The sequence below is a fragment of the Otolemur garnettii genome, unplaced genomic scaffold (genome assembly GCF_000181295.1).
Source record: "Otolemur garnettii isolate 467f Iridium unplaced genomic scaffold, OtoGar3 scaffold00230, whole genome shotgun sequence".
Classification (NCBI taxonomy): domain Eukaryota; kingdom Metazoa; phylum Chordata; class Mammalia; order Primates; family Galagidae; genus Otolemur; species Otolemur garnettii.
Genome location: NW_003852625.1, coordinates 495,123 through 515,072, shown reverse-complemented (window position 1 = coordinate 515,072; position 19,950 = coordinate 495,123). Strand labels below are relative to the sequence as shown.

General features: G+C 36.5%; 1 pseudogene; it reads left to right on the top strand.

Annotated features, from left to right (window-relative positions):
- Positions 1–3,953: 3,953 nt before the first annotated feature.
- Positions 3,954–19,950, top strand: part of LOC100958559 — a 58,636-nt pseudogene continuing 42,639 nt past the window's right edge.

Below are 19,950 nucleotides of genomic sequence, written 5' to 3'. Positions count from 1 at the left end.
TTAAATACCTTCTAGCATTTGTACACACCTGTACAGGCTGAAAAGAGGTCTACTTATGTGGAACTGAAAAGCCAAGGGAGGTTATAAGGGCATTATTAAAAGAGATCATCCTTGAATTTGAACTACCTTGATCTATTCAAAGTAACAATCAGGCATTTACTTCCCATGTAATGAAAAAGGTGTCTTTCGTGTTAGGTAATGAATGAAAGCTACACGCAGCATGGAGGCCCCCATCCTCTGGGAAAAATGAGACAGCCAATAGAGCCCTAAAAAAACACTGGCCAAATTGTGCAGGGAGACCATTCAAAATTGGCTAAAGATGCGTCCCTTGGCATAGGCACATAAAAGAGCTACACTAAGAATATAACTGAAATTAAGCCCCTTTAAGCTTATGTATGGTAGGCCATATCCCACCATGATCAGTATCTTATCTTGTCTGGATAGAGAAATTAAAAAGACCATAAAACATATTATTTTTCTGGGGGTCCATCATATGTGCCCTCCATCAATACACTGATCAGAAATTGCCAGTGCCTACAGACATGAAATTATGTCCATATGAACTGGAGGACTGGGTCTATTTAGGATCCTAGAAAGCTGGTTTTCCACAAGACCAGATAAATCCTATCTGGACTAGACCTCATTTGATATTAATGACCACACATATTTCTCTAAAATTACAGGGGACTATTCCATGAGCGTACTATTAGCAGGTAAAGAGAAATCTCTAGAACCTGAAGTTATAGATCAGGTTCCTTTGCCATATACCTGCTAAAGTTTCTCTTTCAAAGGCATGCAATAGATAAATAATATGCTCTGTCTCTGTCTGCTTTTAAAACTCATCCTTTTGGCTCATACACATGATCTCTGGGAAAATAATGTCTTGGTGAATTTCTCTAAGACCACAGCCAACAGAAATAAGCTTTCCCAATGCTGAATATGCCACAAAAATTCTCAGGCCAGAATAGCATGGCCAGTGGCTTATCCTATAGATGGAGACCTCAATATAACCATAATAAAATAAGAATCCAAAATTCCACCAGAATCTGTCACTATCTGACAGGGTCAATTACACACTATTAGCTGCATAGATATTGCCAACCACAAAAATATGCTAAATTTCTTCCAAAAGTAGAAAAAATGTTGATCTACAAGGAGTGTAGAGGAGGAGTTCAACATTTTACCCTCTCACATTTAATCTCACTGCCCATTGTGAGTATAACCCTATCCATTGGTATCCCCTAACCGAGGGCTATGGGGACATAAGAGATGATGAAATTTACATAAATCAATGTAAACCTTGAAAGGAAATAAACAAGCAACCTGAATACTGGAGGTTAAGGTACTATTCCCCAATGGTGTGGAAACGGCCCCAAGTGGCTGAATCAACTCTACCTTAATGATGGAAGGCCTTTGTCCCCTTAATGCAACACCATAAAACCCCATTTGGGGCTCTAGGTGACTAAAATGGTTAAATTCCACTATCTCTACAAGGATACATGCCCCTCTTGGTTATGTTTTCATCTGTGCCTATCCTTTCCACAGGCTTCCCAACCACCTGAGTCCTAATGTTTTCTCCTCCCTACTACTGGCAGCAGCCCACTCTTGCATGGATAATAGAGCACTTTAGGGTTTATAGGCCCCATAGAAGTAACTGTCTACAACCTAATTTGCCAACATAATAGACCAAAGACAGCCAATAGACCGATTTTGACAGACATTGGAACCACCATAGGCTTAGCTATCCCTGGGGAGGGGGGCGTTGCACATCACAGGCCACATTTAAAAACCTAACCCGGTTCTTAAATCCCTGGTAACTAATACTGGAAAGGCTCGCCAAAACAGGCAGATCCTTTTAAACTCACTGACTAATGTACTAGATAATCGCATAGCACCAGACTACTTTCTGGTAGGGCAAGGGAAGGTAGGTGCTGTTACCAATTCTTCTTGTTAAACCTGAGTAAATAAGTCAGGAGAAGTTGAGATTAACATAAGAAAAACCTATGCTTAAGCTTCAGGGTTTCACTCTTTAAAGCAGCATAGACACTCTTTAGACTCTGTCTAGCAAACCATAAAATCATACCAAGCCTAACATCGTTTTTTTTGTCCTTAATAGTACCACTAATGCTAGTACTCCTATTATTTTTGTTTGGTCCCTGCATTTTTAATTTGCTTGTTAAATTCATTAGCTCTAGATTAGAACAGTTCAAGCTACAAATGACAGTCATGCAACAGAACCAGCCATTAAGCTCAAACTCTGGAGATCTAAGAACTTACTTAACTGTGCTCCTCTAATCACCTTAAAGCTTATGGCCCTGATCAGCTTAAAGAAGTTACAGAAAAAATGAAGTTCACCCTTATTCCTTCAAGAATGAGGAGTAAAATATCTCACTGGGGAATTTTTGACTCTATAGCTTAGGGTAAGTAAGAGTTAAGGGTCCCACCTTTATTTAGATTTGCTTGCTAACATTGCCTAACAAGCTTTTACCGAACTGATGCTCCAGAAAGTTCTAACCACAACCAATCTAACTGAAGACATGAAGGACCAGAAAGATATGGTTTTGTGCAAAGTGGACTAACTCAAGAGGGGCTAGAAGGAGTTTTCCCCTTATTACAATACTAAAATCTCCACCCAGGGAGGAGCTTATTTTGCTATCTTGATAGCATGCAATTTATAAAGATACACGAGCTTACGTGAACTGCTAAGACTGTCCCAAACATTCCTGAACCTCCAAATAAGCCCAACTCTTTTACTTCAGCCCTATAAAAGCCATTACAACTCCACTGCTTTGGGAACTATCTCTGATGCTTTCCTGGTTTCTGCCAAATGATAAAACTCCCTGTTGCAACCTACTTGGCTTTTGCCTATTGGGTCAACATCTGCCAAGCAAATGAACCCCTTACCTCAGGTGGGTAACACTATCTAGGACCTACTTATTTACTTGTCCAATTTTGTCTCCCACTACTTTCCAATATAAACATGCCAAACAATATCAAATCGCTCTCTCTCTCTCTTTTCTTTCCTTCCTCCCTTCGTCCCTCCCTCCCTTCCTTCCTTTTTTTTTTTTTTTTGACAGAGTCACACTTTGTCATCCCTGGTAGAGTTCTGTGGCATCATAGTTCAGAGGGCTCAACAATCCTCCTGCCTCAGCCTTCTGAGTAGCTGCAACTACAGGTGCTCGCCACAGCACTCAGCTATACAACATTTTGTCACTTGACAACTGTGTACCACCTTGGACAAATTTCTTAGATTTCTGTTCCCCCGTTTCCTTATTTGTACAGTTGGGATAACGACATTCACTTATTTTATAATGTCTTCGAGATGATTTCATGAGTTACGTATTCTGGTGTATAGCAAGACATCAATATTTTTTAGCTGTATTTAAATTCTTCATGAAACCTTCCAAGTCTATTCAATCATTCAATCATTTCATCTCCTAATATCTATGGTGAACTGTTCTGGTGCCATATCCTTCACTAAGGCTTGGTGTTGTGGCTCAGGGCCTGTAATTCTAGTACTTTGGGAGGCTGAGGTGGGTGGATTGTTTGAGCTCAGGAGTTCGAGACAAGCCTGAGCCAGAGCAAGACCCCATCTCTAAGAAAATCTGGGAGTTCTGGTGGGTGCCTATAGTCCCAGCTACTTGGGAAGCTGAGGCAAAAGAATCACTTGAGCCCAAGCTGTAAGCTGGGTTGCCACGGCACTCTACTGGGGGCAACAAAGTTGGACTCTGTCTCCAAAAATATCCTTCACTAAGCATTGCTTAGAAAGCAATGAACAAGTAATATCAAGGAATTCATAGAAGAATTCATTAAGAGGTGAGTACCATATGATTTGGAAAATAGATCAGGGAAACCAAAATCAACCTACAGTAAAGATTGGAGAGTAAATTGTCAGGAAAAGACTTTCCCAGAGTGGTGAACTGAAAGAGACTATGTAAGTCAGAACTAGCCAGATGAAGGAGGTGGCAGACACAGGACCAGCAGGAAACAGTGAGAAAGGAAGAAGAGTTTATTCTGGAACTATGAGCAAAAAAAAACCCCTCAAAGATGAGGGGGAACAAAGCACATTTAAGAGAACCACAAAGAGTTCTGTGACTGTAGCGTATACTGGGACTCAAAGAGAGGTAAGAGTTATACCTGAAGAGATTAGAATATGGTCTCATAAGTTTGTCATGACAGAATTATAGACTCATTAGTCCTACCTGTCAGTTGTGGATTTTGACAGAAGATTGTTGACAATGATTGTTATCTCGTTACAATGATGGAACATATCCTTCGTTCACTTTTTCCCTTTATTCTTCACATATTAATTAACTTTCTAATATATAAGCCATGTAGTCGATGAGAGAGAGAACAATAAATGAAGATTGCTGCTTGCTTTCAAGGAGCTCACTTTTTATTGAGGGACACAGACAAGTAAATAGGCAATTGTAATACAGAGTGAGAAGGATCGAGGCAAGTGCAAGACACTGAGCCCTATAGCATGGGCACCTAAGCCCTTGTACATAATGTATGTGCATTGTGGTGGGGGCTGGAGAGGCCACAGTTTGAGAAGGCTTTCCAGATATTCTATGAATGAAGAAGTTTGAGATTAGCCAGGTGATGGGAGCAGAGAGCAAGGGAAACCCAAGCTTTAGGAAAAATACGTGTGGCTTGCCCACCTTCATTTCTCTCTTCTCTAGATACTTATTTCATTTCTTGTCTGAACTATTCATTTGACATTGGGTAATAATACATCTTATAAAGACTTCTTCTCCTTAGCCTGACTACATCATATTTGCCTTCCTAGTAAAAATATAAACTCCATCAAAGAGAGATGGCCATGTAGTTTTTTCTACCACAGTTGCAAGCTGTAATTGATAGAATATATTAGTTCAATATTTACTACATCAATTTGGTCACTTAACTAGTCAACATTCTACCTCTTTTATTCTCTCTCTCCTCCCCCAAAAGAAAAGGTGCTTTAATTTTTTTTTTCTGGCCTCTTATATATCTTTAATCCCCTTTAGTTCCACTCCACTAAAACAACTGTATAACACCTAGGTTCTTCTCTAACTATGGAGTCCTAAAGTAAATGAGATTTCATAGGAAAGATTTAGTCATGCCAAGTATACACAGGAAATTACTTAATGGATTTTTCTTACTTCCATCATTCTGTTCAATCATTATATCCTTAAATCCTGTTCGGTATACATTCTTTACTCTTAAGGAATTTTCTTTTCCTTTTGTATTTTCAATGTTAATATGCAAAACTCTGAGTAATTTCCAACACATAGTGCTATATCCATGTTAGCTATTATTATTCATCTCATCATCATCATCTACATCTTAAACCATCTTCTAACATAATTTTTACTTCCTTTTTTGTGTTTGTGTCACAGTATTTGAATGACCATATGTATTCCTTAAATAAACATCTTATATATACTGAATCATCTTAGAATGTTATTTTGAATGTGCTACATATTTTCAGTAATAGATCCAGAGGGCTGGAAGACAACTTCAACTTTTATAGATGTGAAAACAGACTCAGAAAATCTAGTAACTTTCTCAAAAGCACACAGCTCGTTAGTAATGTCAAAGAGTCTTAAGCCAGAAGAATGAAGTATTAAATATTAATAATTTGTTTAGGAGAACAGCAAAATCGCCCCCAGAGTCTCTGAAATAATATCTTAACTACCTACAATGAAGACAGAGAAAAATGTGGAGAAAATTAAGACTTGGTATAATGGAAACATTAACATGGTGTTTGCAGGCATATAATGATTCTTTTCTCCCTCTCTGCAAATGATACTACTTTGGTAGAAAGGGAGATAAAATGTGCTGATGCTCTTTGTTCTTTGGGAAGCCGTGATGCTCATTATTCAGCACTTTGTGCCCCTGTAGGCATTTTCAAATTGATAGTATAATGACATTTTCACTATCATTCCAGGTACTAATGTTATGCTAACAGGTCTACAATTTTCCAAGATCATCCTTTTAGTAAAATTGGGCATTGAGCTCTATTCCAGACTTCTGGCGTGTCTTCGGTTCTGAGCAACTTCCTCAAAATAGCAGCAAAGAGCTTTGCAATAACATGCACCATTGCCTTTAGAATCCTTAGTCACCAATCATTAGGACCTGCTGATTTAAATGCCATTCAGAGTTTTCAAGTTATCTCCAAGTATTTCTGTCCCGAACTGACTTTATCTCAGTGCTTTTACATTGTAGCTAGTTATTTAACTACCTTAGACATAGGAGAAAGAGAAAGTAAAAAACAAACCTAAATGCATTTTTTTTTGCAAACGATTTTATTTATTTATTTAAAATTAACATAAGAGTACAAATTCTTAGGTTACATTGTTCTCACTTCCAAAGTAAAGTTCAAGTTGTAGAAGACCCCTTGACCCAGGGGGCCTGCTGAACATCTTTGCATTGTGCACATTAGATGAGATACTGCCACCTACCCTCCCCTCTCCTTCCCCTTTGCCTTCTTCCCCCTTCCCCTTGCTAGACTATATCTGTATTTTATTGTTCATATGGGCATGTAATTGTTCATATATTGGTTTCATTATTAGTATTGAGTGCACTGGATATTATTTTTCCATTCTTGAGATACTTTACTAAGAAGAGTGTGTTTCAACTCCATCCAGGTAAACATAAAAGATATAAAGTCTCCATCATTTTTATAGCTGAATAGTATTCCGTGGTATACATACGCCATAGTTTGTTAATCAATTCATGAGTTGATGCACATTCTGGTTGCTTCCATGACTTGGTGATTATGAATTGAACTGCAATAAACATTTTGTTGCAAATGTCTTTGTGGTAAAATGAATTTTATTCTTCTGGGTATATACCTAGTAATGGGATTGTGGGATCAAAAGGAAGGTTGACTTTTAGTTCCTTGAGGAGTCTCCTTACCTCTTTCCATAGAGATTATATTAGTTTGCAACTCCACCACTAAGGTAAAAGTGTTCCTTCTCTTTTGAGAAGTGTTCCTTCCAAAAGTGTTTGTTGGCTATTCTTCTGTCATCTTTAGAGAAGTTTCTTTTTGAGTCTCTTGACCACTCTGAAATGCCACTGTTTGCTCTTTTATTGTTGATTAATTTGAGTTCTCTGTAGATCCTTGTTAGTTATCAGGCCTTTATCAGATTCATAACATGCAAAAATTTTCTCCTATTCTGAAGGCTGTTTGCTTTGTTTGTGGTACTCTTGTCAGTGCAGAAGTTTTTAGCTTGATCAAATCTCAAGTTATTTATTTTTGCTGTTGCTACAATTGCCCGGGGGGAGGCGCAATTTCCTCATAAAATATTTTTTCAGATCAATATTTTCAAGCTTTTTCCCCATGCTCTCTTCTGAATTTTTATTCTTTTACATCTTTTTTTTTTTTTTTGAGACAGAGTCTCACTTTGTCACCCAGGGTAGAGTGTCGTGGTGTCATAGCTCACAGCAACATTAATGTTGGGCTCAGGAGATCCTCTTGCCTCCGACTTTCATTTTTAGTAGACACAGGGTCTCACTCTTGCTCAGGCTAGTCTTGAACTCATGAGCTCAAGTGATCCACCCACCTTGGCCTCCCAGAATGCTAGGATTACAGGCATTAGCCCACCATGCCCAGCCTATTTTGTGTCTGAAATTTAAATCTTTAATGCAGCAAGAATCAATTTTTGTCAATGCTAAGAAGTGTGGGTCCAGTTTTAGTCTTCTACACATAACTAACCGGTTCTTCTACCACAACTTATTAACTAGGAATTCTTTTCCCCAGTGCCTGCTCTTGTTAGGCTTATCAAAGATCAAATGATGATATGTGGCTGGGTTCATCTCTAGATTCTCTATTGTATTCTATGGATCTATGTCTCTATTTTTGCACCAATACCATGCTGTTTTGTTCACTATAGACTTGTAGTATAACGTGAAGTCTGGTAATGTGATGCTTCCAGATTTATTTTTATTTCTAAGGATTGTATTGGCTTTTTCAGAATTTTTTTCTGGTTCCATATAAAGTAAAGTACTATTTTTCAAGTTCTTCAAAGTATGACATTGGTGCTTTGATGGATATTGCATTAAATCTGTAGATTACGTTGGGTAGTATGAACATTTTAACAATGCTGATTCTTCCTAGCCATGAGCATGGTATATTCTTCCATTTGTTAATGTCTTCTGGTTTACTTTTCTCAGAATTTCACAGTTCTCTTCACAGAGATCCTTCACATCCTTTGTTACATATGTTGCCAGGTACTTCATCTTCTTTGGAGCTACTGTGAAAAGGATAGATTCTTTGATTTTATTCTCAGCTTGACTACTATTGGCATATATGAAGGCTACTGATTTGTGGACATTGATTTTGTATTCTGATATGTTGTTATATTCCTTGATCACTTCTAAGAGCTTTGTAGTTGAGTCCTTGGGGTTTTCCAGGTAGAAGATCATACCATCCACAAGTAGCAAGAGTTTGAGCCCTTCTGTTCCCATTGAAATACCCTTGATCTCCTTCTCTTGCCTAATTGCAAAGACTAGGACTTCTAGCACTATGTTGAATAGTAGTGGCAAGAGTGGGCATCCTTCTCTAGTTCCAGTTCTCAGTGGAAATGCTTTCAGTTTTACTCCATTCAATACGATATTGGCTGTTGGTTTGTCATAGATGGCTTCTATCAGTTTCAGAAATATCCCATCTAAGCCTATAAAAATATCTGTTTTCACCAAGAAAGGATGCTGGATATTATCAAAAGCCTTTCCTGCATGAAATGAGAAAATCATATGGTCTTTATTTTTTATTTTATTTATGTGGTGATTTATATTTATGAATTTATATATGTTGAACCAATCTTGCATTCCTGGGATAAAACCAACTTGATCATAGTGTATAACTTTTTAAATATGTCTCTGTGTTCTGCTTGCTAAGATATTGAATATTTTTACACTGGTATTCATTAACGATATTAGTCTATAGTTTTATTTTTTGTTGGTTTTTTTCCTGGTATTGGGATCTGGGTGATATTTGCTTTGTACAATGTGTTGGGGAGGATTTCTTCTTTTTCTATATTTTGGAATAGATTATGCAATATAGGAACTAGTTCCTATTTGAGGGTTTGGTAAAATCCTGGTGTGAAACCATCTGGTCCAGGGCTTTTATTTGTTGGAAGATATTGTATAGTTGATAATATTTTAGTACTTGATACAGGTCTACTGAAAATTTCAAATTCTTTCTGGATGAGTCTAGGAAGGTGGAGTGCTTCCAGGTATCAGTACATTTCCTCTACATTTTCGTATTTCTGGGCATAGAGTTTTTGTAGTAATTGTTGAGGCTTTTTTGTATTTCTGTGGACTCTGTTGTTTTTCCCCTGTATTGTTTTTGATTGAAGTTATTAAAGATCTTACTTTTCTGTTTATAGTTAATCTGGCCAAGAGTTTGTTAATTTTTTTAATCTTTCCAAAGAACCAACTTTATGTTTTGCTGATCTTCTGAATGACTCTTATATTCTTGATTTCATTTACTTCTGCTTCGATTTTGGTTATTTCTTCTCTTTTGTTGGCTTTGGGATTGATTGAATTGTTCTTCCTTTTCTAGTTATTTGAGATAATCCATTAGGTTGTTGACTTGCTCTCTTCCTGTTTTTTTTTTTTTTTTGAGGAAGGCATCTAATGCTATAAATTTGCCTCTTAGGACTGCCTTTGCAGTATCCCATAGGTTTTGATAATTTGTGGCTTCATTATTATTTTATTCCAGTGATATAATGATTTCCTTCTTAATCTCATCTTTGACCCAGCTATCATTCAGCACAAGGTTATTTAGTTTCCATGACTTTTATTGAATATGAATATTTCTGTTGCTGTTGAGTTCAACTTTTATTCTGAGATGGTTTGAGAAGATACAGGGAATAATTTCTATTCTTTTGAACTTGTTGAGATTAGACTTGTGTCCTAAGATATGATCCATTTTGGAGGATGATCTGTGGGCTGATGAGATGAATGTGTATTCAGTTTTATTAGGATGAAAAGTTCTGTATATGTTTGTTAAGTCCATTTTTTCTAGGGTCATGTTTAAATCCATTATTTCTTTAGTTTCTCCTTGGAGGATCTGTCCAGTACAGCCAAAGGTGTGTAGAAATTGCTAACTATTATAGCTCAGGAAGATATCATATTGTTCACATCAGTTAGGGTTTGTTTTATAAGTTGATGGGCATTCAGGTAGGGTGCATAAATGTTAATTATTGAAATTTCTTCATGTTGTATGCCTCCCTTGACAAATATGTAGTGTCCATCCTTGTTTTTCTTTATTTTGTTTGTTTTAAATCCTATTATATCTGCAAATAAGACTGAAACCCCTGATTTTTTCTGATTTCCATTTGCCTGGATTACTGTTTTCCATCCCTTCACCTTGAGTCTTAAATTATTCTTTGAGTTTAGGTGTGTTTATGGTAGACAACAGATATCTGGCCTGAGCGTCTGTATCCAGTCAGTTAGCCTGTGCCTCTTTAGAAGAGAATTAGAGCCATTCACATTTATTAAGATAATGGGTAGGTATCATCTTGTTTTTCAGAAGTTCAGAGCTTATTTCTATCCTTTTCACCATTGTGGAAGCTAGGCTTTATTATTTAATTTCTGCATGTGATTAATTTGATGGTGGACCATCATGTAGGACATTATGAAGAATGGGTTTGAGTACTACCTGTAAATATCGTCTAGTCATGGCAAATTTCCTCAATATTTGCATGTCAGTAAAATATTTGATTTTTCCATCACAAATGAAACTCAGTTTAGTGGTAAAGAGTATCCTGGGCTGAAAATTGTGTTGTTGAAGAAGGTTAAGGTTGATGCCCATCCTCTTCTGGCTTGAAACATTTTGGCTGTAGGATCTGCATTCATCCTGTTATTTTCTCCTTTTGTAGGTAAAACTTTTCTTATGCCTGGCTGCTTGCAAGATCTTCTCCTTCATACTAACTTCGGCAAAGTTAATTACAATGTGTCTAGGAGATGCTTTGTTTGGATTAAATCATGATGGGGTTCTGAAACTATCAACTATCTAAATTTCTGTGTCTCTCTCAATGCTTGGGAAATTCTCCATCATAATGTCTGGGAGTAGAGCATTGTGCCTTTAGTACCATCCTCTTTTTCTTTAGAGATCCCTATAATTTGCATGTTTGCTCTTTTGGAATGTTCCCATAACTCTCTCAGGGAACACTCTGTTTTTGTTCTCCTTATCTCTGTCTCTGTGAATGCTTGTGGTAGTTCAAAAGTCTTGCCTTCGGTTTCTGAAATTCTTTCTTCTCCCTGCTCAACTCTATTATGGTATTGAGGGTCTCTACTGTGTTTTGAAGCTCCTCATGTGTCTTTTTCAACTCCTTAATCTGTGCTATAGCTTTACTCATTATATACATATTTTTTGTGACTTTGTCTTTGAATTCTTTAATGTCTTAAGACAACTTTTGAACTATTTTTTTATTTCTATTTCTATCTTTTTCTCCATTCCCATCATCTTATTTGACATCTATATTCTGAATTCTATTTTTGACTTTTCAGTAATTTCTCTATGGATGGTATTTTCCTTTATATCTCCATTGTAATCTCTTGGGGCACTTGATCTGCTCTGATTTTTCATGTTGCCTGAGTTGTTCCTGCTGGTTCCTTTCCATGAGTATTTACAGATTTTTAAAAATATATCAATTATACTTTTTTAGTTGAAATGATAGGTTGTCCCTAAATAATTACTGAGAGATAATCTAATTTGACACCATTAGGAAACACTGTACTATTTGGTAATTAAAACTGGTGAGGTGAGACTGTATTGGGAGGCCCAAGGATCTGGTGCTAACCACCCCTTCTCCAATGAGCTGGGGCTCGTGACTGTGGTTTTCCCCCTACAGTCTTGCAAAAGTCCCTTTCAGGGCTACAGATAGGGACTATGAAGGCCAGTTTGGTGAGATAGTGTAATCTGGGTCTGTCTTCATATATTCCTGCCTTCTACTTAATCCTAAAGAGTTGCAGTATTTTGTTTGAATATATGCTGTGCAAAGATATCAACACTTGCAGCCTGCCCCTCACCAGAGATAGCTGGAGGGCTATCTGGGGACAGACCTGCTGAATCCCACCCTTTCACTGCCTAACCTCCCTGCTGCCACTCAAAGAAAGTGAAATAAGTGGTGAACCTGCAGCCCTTGCAGGGCAGCAAGAGAATAAGAATCCACAGGCAGCTCTGATTGAGAGTTTCAGTCAAACTCACTCAGGCAACATGAGCAACACTCACACAAAAGAGTTCAGAGAGTCATCAGGTGGTCAGAAAACAAAAATCTGCAGTCAGATCTGTCTGGGAGTGCCTGAGTGGCTGGAAAATAGTCTTTTCTAGTGGGACAGGGAGTCAAGATAGTTCACTCCTCTCTCCACCAAAGTTAGAACTGTGGTGCCACTGTTTCCAGGCTGCGTCTCAGTGGCCCACACAATGCCCCAGCCTCTCAGCCAACTCCCCAAACACTCCATTCTCTGCAAGGGGCAGTCTGTCAGGCAACCAGGATAGAGGGAGAGTGAACTGTGGGGATAGGAGGGCAGAGAGAATATTTGTTCACTTTTGTGCCAGGTAGGATGGGACCTGGGCTGAAAGGTGAGACCTCCTTGTTATAAGGGGGCTAGGATTTAGTGGACATCATGGGGTGAAGTGAGAAGTCCTATGTCCCCATTCCCTCCTCGTGGTTGGAAAGGCTGCCTATGGACCTCTTGATTGAGAGAGGGGTCTCCTGGCCCTTTGGCAACAGTTGCTGTATACCTGATCCATGTTGTTTTTCCTCCTCTTTCTTGGCCTCACAGCTTGTCTCATCAGGGATGACATGCACCTCACTTTCTTCTTCCTGTGCTCAAATCCCTGCCTTTGGCTTCTCCAATCTACTTCAATCAAACATCTCTCACTCCGGATAGGAGCCTCTGGCAAAAGCTGCTTCCAGTTAGCCATCTGGGCTCCTCCCCCTAAATACATTTCTAAGCAATTGATCAGAAATTAACTTTTGCAATGCATTAGCATTTCCAATTTCTTCTTTTTTAAATCTATTTTTAAAAGAAATTCTTTGTTTCTATAAGGGGTTCCTTTTTTTATTAACTGTTGTGATTCCTGGTCCAGATCCTAAAAATCTATTGACAGTGGCTTTCACATACAGTATTAGTTTGCCCCTGTTCTGATCAGCTTAAGTTAATTGTTACATGACTCATCTCATGGAATGAAGGCAGATTTAGATAACAAAATATGGGTTAAAACAAAAACAAAACAAAATATTGCTTTCCTATTGTCAACCAAAACACTATATTTACAAGTGAAGTGGGCTTGCCTCCCTCCTCCTCCCTCCCCCTAGAGTCGACTCTGGGAACAGCACAGCCCGCCCCCTACTCTGGGCAATTCCCTAGGCTTCCTGCTTGCTCATCCTCCTCTCTCGGAAAACCCTCCAAAGTTCCCGATGGAGGAAGGATAGTGGGAGCCTGCCTACCTAAACTGTAACCATCGTTACCTAAACTATATACATAACCTAAACTGTAACCATTGTTACTTAAACTGTAACCACAGTTACTTAAACTGTATCCATAACCTAAACCGTAACCGTTGTTACTTAAACTTATCCATGACTACCCAAGCTGTAACCCCGGCACCCTGAGCTAACCAACCACGTTTTGCTTTTGTAGTATGCTTGCACAAAAAGTATATAAGACAACTTGCCCATTACTGGGATGGAATTGTCTCTCTCTGCTCAGATTCAATAAATTTCTGATTGATTGCACTTAAGTGGGGTCCAAGCCAATATTTTCAGGTTGCTGGGGGGCACAACACAAGGAAACAAAATTCTCCCTATTAGTTGGGGACTTTCCTAGTGTTATATTTCCTAGCCCACCTATCATTAATATAGCTTTTCCTTTTCTTTGAATCCAATTATATGTTGATGATCAATTTTAATTGCATTTTTCCAACATTCAAAATGTTTTTATCATGCTCATATAGAAAATAAAGGCATTTTCACCATTTCACAATCAGATTAGACTACTGATGAAACTTCAAGACATCTAAACAACACTTATTTATATTATCTTCACCACCAGGAAAGGAAATTCCAATTGTATTTCCACCAGGGAATATTTGGATGAAATAATTAAATGTTGTAAAGTTAGTAATGAAACTGACAATGAAAAATAAAATATATTTTAAAATTTCCTAGCAAAAAGATTTAGTAAATATCACACCATAAACTGATGCATACCTCTGCAGGATTACTTAATATTTATTTCTAACTATGCAAAACCCTTGAAAATGAACAGAGAAGGAAAAGAATCTATCTGAAGTTTCACAAACTACTAGTTAGAAATCTTTGGTCTAAACATTTGCATGGTTAATTATTGTCATGTTAAAAAAATTTCTGTTAAAGACATGCCAAATCAAATCAGGAAAAATTTCACAATAAACAAAAAGTCCTATCTTAATATTCTGACCTCTGAATCATTGAGTGGATAGATGACTACAAAGGAAAGCTATCTGCAAATCTGGTTGGTAAAAAGAACAATGTCTACATTAGAGGAGATGTAGCAATTTGGAGATGGTGTAACTTAGCCCACTACTATGGTCCACATTTTAGACTTTAATGTTATGGTCACAAAGGTTATTATTATTATTTCTGCTTATTTTGATCATGGGAATATACAGGAATGACCCAGAGGTGAAAGTACCTCTTACTTGTCATTATGTTTGAAACACAATTTTCCTTTTCTTCCACCATTTGAAATAAAATTCATTTATATTAATCATTTTTATCAGAGTATGAGCTATTAAAAGATAAATGAATGGTCTTTAAATCAATTTTATTTTTAGAATAACCACCTTCAGGCTTCAATACACGTTTTAATATTTCATTCTGCAAGTAAAATATGCCATTACATCTATGATATTTTAATTGAAATCAATACTTGCCCTATTACTTAGGATTTCTTAAGAGCACTGTACCAACCACCCAGTTAACTATGAGCAAAGAATAAATTTGAAAATTTATTTTGGTTAAATTATTATGAACTGCCTGAAAAGGTATTGTATTTACGATACAATCATAATTTTATATCCCTGGAACTATGAATAACATCCTCCAGGAAAACAAACTAAGAAAATTGCCTCATTTTTGTATTTTTATTAAATTTCTCTTGGGTTATATAAGTAATAGTCCCAATCATACATTCTAAAATAGTGAAGAAGTAAACCTCAAAACATTTTATGATCAATCAAAAGCACAAAGTATAAATTGCATATAAATCAAAATAATATTTTTGCTTGTAAATATGTCATATATATCTGGGTCGCTCATAAAATAGTTGGTTATTTTAAAAAAAATTTACAAACCAATCAGAGCCAATATGCTGCCAACCTGGAAAACTAAAATGGTATGTTTGCACTGTTTTTCGTTTATCTGTCTATCTATCTATCTATCTCTAGTTTATGAATGTAGAAAAGCTATAATTAAACTGATTTTTTTTTTTTTTGGCTGGGACTGGGTTTGAACCCACCACCTCTGGTATATGGGACCAGTACCCTGCTCCTTTGAGCCACAGGCACCATCCTAATGAAGCTGATTTTTAAAGGAGGATAACTTAGTCAGTTGTGATTGCTTCCCAAAAAAATGATAGATAAGAAATAGCTTATCTTCCTGTTAGATTTTCTGTGGCTCAAATTTTTTTAGTACTTTATCCTAAGAACTTTTCATAGGAAGAGCATTCCATAAAATGCCAAAAGTTTCTGAGTCAAATTAATTTGAGAAATGCTGTAAACTCTGTCATCCTACTTGATAATTCAGTGCCTATTAGCATGTCACAGGTTTCCAGAAACGTCCCAATAATGACATCTGTTTCACCTTGAATAAGGCAACATTTCTCAAGCTCATTTTACCATGATTTGTGTTTTCTAACATTTTGTATAATAGCCAACAAACTGGATTCCCTTGTAAGTTAGTTTGGGAAATGCTGCTATGAAGCATATGGTAAAATTGATGTTAAAATTGAAATAGACCTGAGATGATTAGACAAACAAATATATATTAATGTTTTATAGATAAGGACACCGAGGTCCGTGGAAGATAATCTCTCTCTCTCTCTCTCTCACTATATATATTATATATATTATATTATATGTATAGTATGCATGTTTGTATGTCTGTATATTCCTAGCACATAGGCACATGGTGGCTACATAAATACTGTTAGATTAAAATGAATGAGTGAATAAGGCTGGAGTTAGAATTCAAGGCTCTTGTTTCTTGATCCACTGAACTTTTCAAAGGACTTCTCTCACTTTTTCTTAAGGACCAGATCAGATTGCTAGGGTTTTTTATAAAGAGAATTACTGGCTGTGTAGTGTTGGCCACATTACTGAGAATCAGGATAATATCTTTCTCATGAGGATTTTGTCAGTACAGAGATGTCACATAAGAGGAAGTGCTTACTACACAACACATGTTAGGTATTCAATAAACATTAGTTTATATTCCTTTCTCTAATGGTGTTATCTAGAAAAATGATATCTACAATAGCATTGTCCCACTTGCTAAAATTTTTTTCTGTATTTTTAAGATTATAACAGCATGAAAAGCACAAATCCTAAGTGTACACTGGCTGAAATTTTGACAAGCTGAACAGATCTGGGCAATCAATACTCAAGCTAATAGCAGAGCGTTACTAGAACCCCAGAAGACAGTCCCATGTTCTCCATTCCGTACTCATCATCAGCAACATTTTATGTAAATAAAATCCCATGGTACATACTCTTCTGTGTTTGACATTTTTGGCTCAAAATTATTTTCAAAACAAGAAAATTTTAACATTCTTTAAGTAAATGCCACTGACTGGGTATTTCTAGAAAAGATCCTCATTGAGCAGTTTCCTTGATAATGATAGTCTTTTCATAAATATGTAGTTTAATATGAAAATATTTCTTTTACTAAATCACTGTTACGTTTTTTAACCTAAAATAGTGGAATGATTTCAAAAGCAATCAGAGTACCCCAATTTTTTCACCACAGTTCTTTATATTATACGCAGCATTACTCACTCTTATTTATTTATTTATTTATTTTTGCAGTTTGGGGCCAGGGCTGGGATTGAACCCATCCCCTTCAGTATATGGGGCCAGTGCCCCAGTGTTTTGAGCCACAGGCGCCACCCAGCGTTACTCGCTCTTTAAAAACTTTAATTACAGGCAGCACCTGTGGCTCAAGAGAGTAGGGCGCTGGTCCCATATGCCGGAGATGGCATGTTCACATCCAACCCCAGCCAAAAAAAAAACCTTTAATCACATATTAAGAAGAGGAAAACATTAAAGGCAACACATTAGCTAGCCGTTTATATGAGCATGGGTTGGTTTGTCAGGGGACCTCATTATTACTCAGCTTAATGTTAGTGGACAATGTATCTCTAAAAGAATTGGATACTGGATGAGAAAATACCAAAGGGGAAAATGTTTGGGAACATAAGGCACAGAATTGGGCTAGAAGATTGCTGGTGTAATGGGTTGATTAGTCTCAGAGGAACTATGTGGTATAGTATAGACTTGGAAAAAGATGTGATTTCCGAAGTGCTGAATGGAATAAGTTCATTAAAAAAAAAAATCCAAAAAGGGAACTGCTTTTTCAGAAACAACAAAAATAGTCTGCCACATTATTTCCAGACTTTAAAAGTAGCATATTGAAATTATTCTGTTCTCCTATAGTTTTAAACAATAGAATAGATAACTTTAGTTAGGTGCTGTCTTACCTGGGAGCAAGTGGCTGGGCTATTTGAACTCTCCAAGTCCCTTCTGGCAGCAGGATTCTTTAATATATTCTTCTCCTGGGATACAAAGTAAACAGCATACACCTAGAAATGTCAGCAGAAATGTTTGCAATATCTTTCTACTTTATTTTAATGAAGGATAACATTCCTTCATATAAAACTACTAAGGCTGTACATGCTTGCTTGCACAAGAGAAATTCACAAATAAGTGAAACTCAGACTCCTCTATCATTTTCAAAGACTCAACTCTGGAGTTCGATAGAAGCCAGAAAATCACTTCATATATATTTCACTTCATATATATTTACTATTAAAAAAAAAAACCCGGAGTCTTTTTATAGCCAAGCAAATTTACAAAGCATTAATTATTCTGTCACCTTTTCTCTCTGATCTAGCTTCTGATGATAAAAACATTATACTGTGAAACTTTCAAAAGTGAACTACTCATTATAGTATTCAGGGACTTAATTAAATAAAATTTTAATTATATAGAGAAATAGATGAGAAAATGGAATCAATATTAAGTTTAATGATCACAAAAATTTGAGATCAACCATTGGCATACAAAGGATTAACAGCTATGCTATCTTGCCGTGATTTCTAGTATTTCATCATATGTCTGCAGATGTTACATATTTTACATGCTGCATATATTTACTATACCTATAAAAACAATTCCTTCAAAACCTACCTTGCTCTGGCTTCAAGCTCTCCAATTTTGTACATCATTATGTATTTTTTTATACTTGTTCTTACTATACCCTTTCTTCTAGCCAGACTGGTCAACTAATGTCTATTTTAGAATAAGTCCTTTCTGTCTCTATGCTTTTGTTCACATTTTGTTCTCAATGTAAGATGCTTTTCCTGGAGGATTTACCCCTCCCATTCTCATCTGTCTTATTTCTAAATGCAACATCTTCCCCCAAATCCAACTTCCTTTTTATAGTCTGAACTGATCCTTTATATACTCAATACATATGTAGTTAAATTAAAAATACTTATGATTTCTAAAGTGTTACCAGATTTGGGCATAATTACAAGTTACAAAAAAATTTTTTGGATCTTTCCCCTTTTCTCTTTGAATTTTCCTTTACTTCTTCCCCCTTTAATAAGCTAGCAGAAACTAATTTCTCTATGTTCCTAAACTACCCCACCCAGGACATGCAAATTAAGTAACTCACATTTTTAACTACTGACTTCTAATTCTTCCCATCCTGTGTCTTCTTGCCTGCTAACCAGTTAAAAAATAATAAAAGGTAATTTCCTAAAATATGTAAACTTTATACATTAACCTAATGACTTACTCAGAGAGATGGAACTTGCACCAGAATGTTAAATTGTTATATGTGTATACTAATTGCATTTTAAAAGTACTTTCATAACTATCATTTATTTTATATATACTGCAGACAAGGGGTATTACTTTGATGTTGCTGATAAGGAAACTGAGATCAGGAAAGCTTAAATAACTTGAATAATATCACACAGCTAGTAAGTATTTGTGCCTAGTCCAGAAGTAAAATTATCTGACTCTAAACAATGTCTTTCTTTTAGTCATGCTATCTAGATGTCTGTCTACAATATCGACTCTGAAGACATGGTGGAATATTGGAATGTTATAAAATATTTGAGTTTTGTTCCTGGATTGAGACAGGAAGTTAGAGTCACTTAACAACTACAGTTAACAAATTTAAAATGAAACCATATAGTTTTTTATTAGGATTAATTCTGAAAGCATGATACAGTCACATAATTACCACATCACTGATTTCTTAGAAACTGCAAATATTAAAAGTTGAGAGGAAAAAGAATGAGAATACATTTATGCCAATTATTATTTCAAACAAAGTGAATCTCCTATTTCAAATTAAATGTGGGGATTATGTTTCGCAGTTGGAGGAGTTCAGAAAAGGCCAAGAGTGTTAGCTGTAAGTTCTATTCAGTTCAGCACTCTCTTGTAAATTCTAAGACCAAAAGTTTTACAATTTTATATTAAAAACTAGTTTTCAATCCAAAGAGTGATTAACTCTATCTGAAGTAAATACATTTACCTTGATGTTAGGCTATATTTCCAGTCTGTTTTCCTACTCAAAAGAATAACTGGGGGCAGCCCCTGTGGCTCAAAGGAGTAGGGCGCCAGCCCCCCATATGCCGGAGGTGGTGGGTTCAAACCCAGCCCTTGCCAGAAAATGCAAA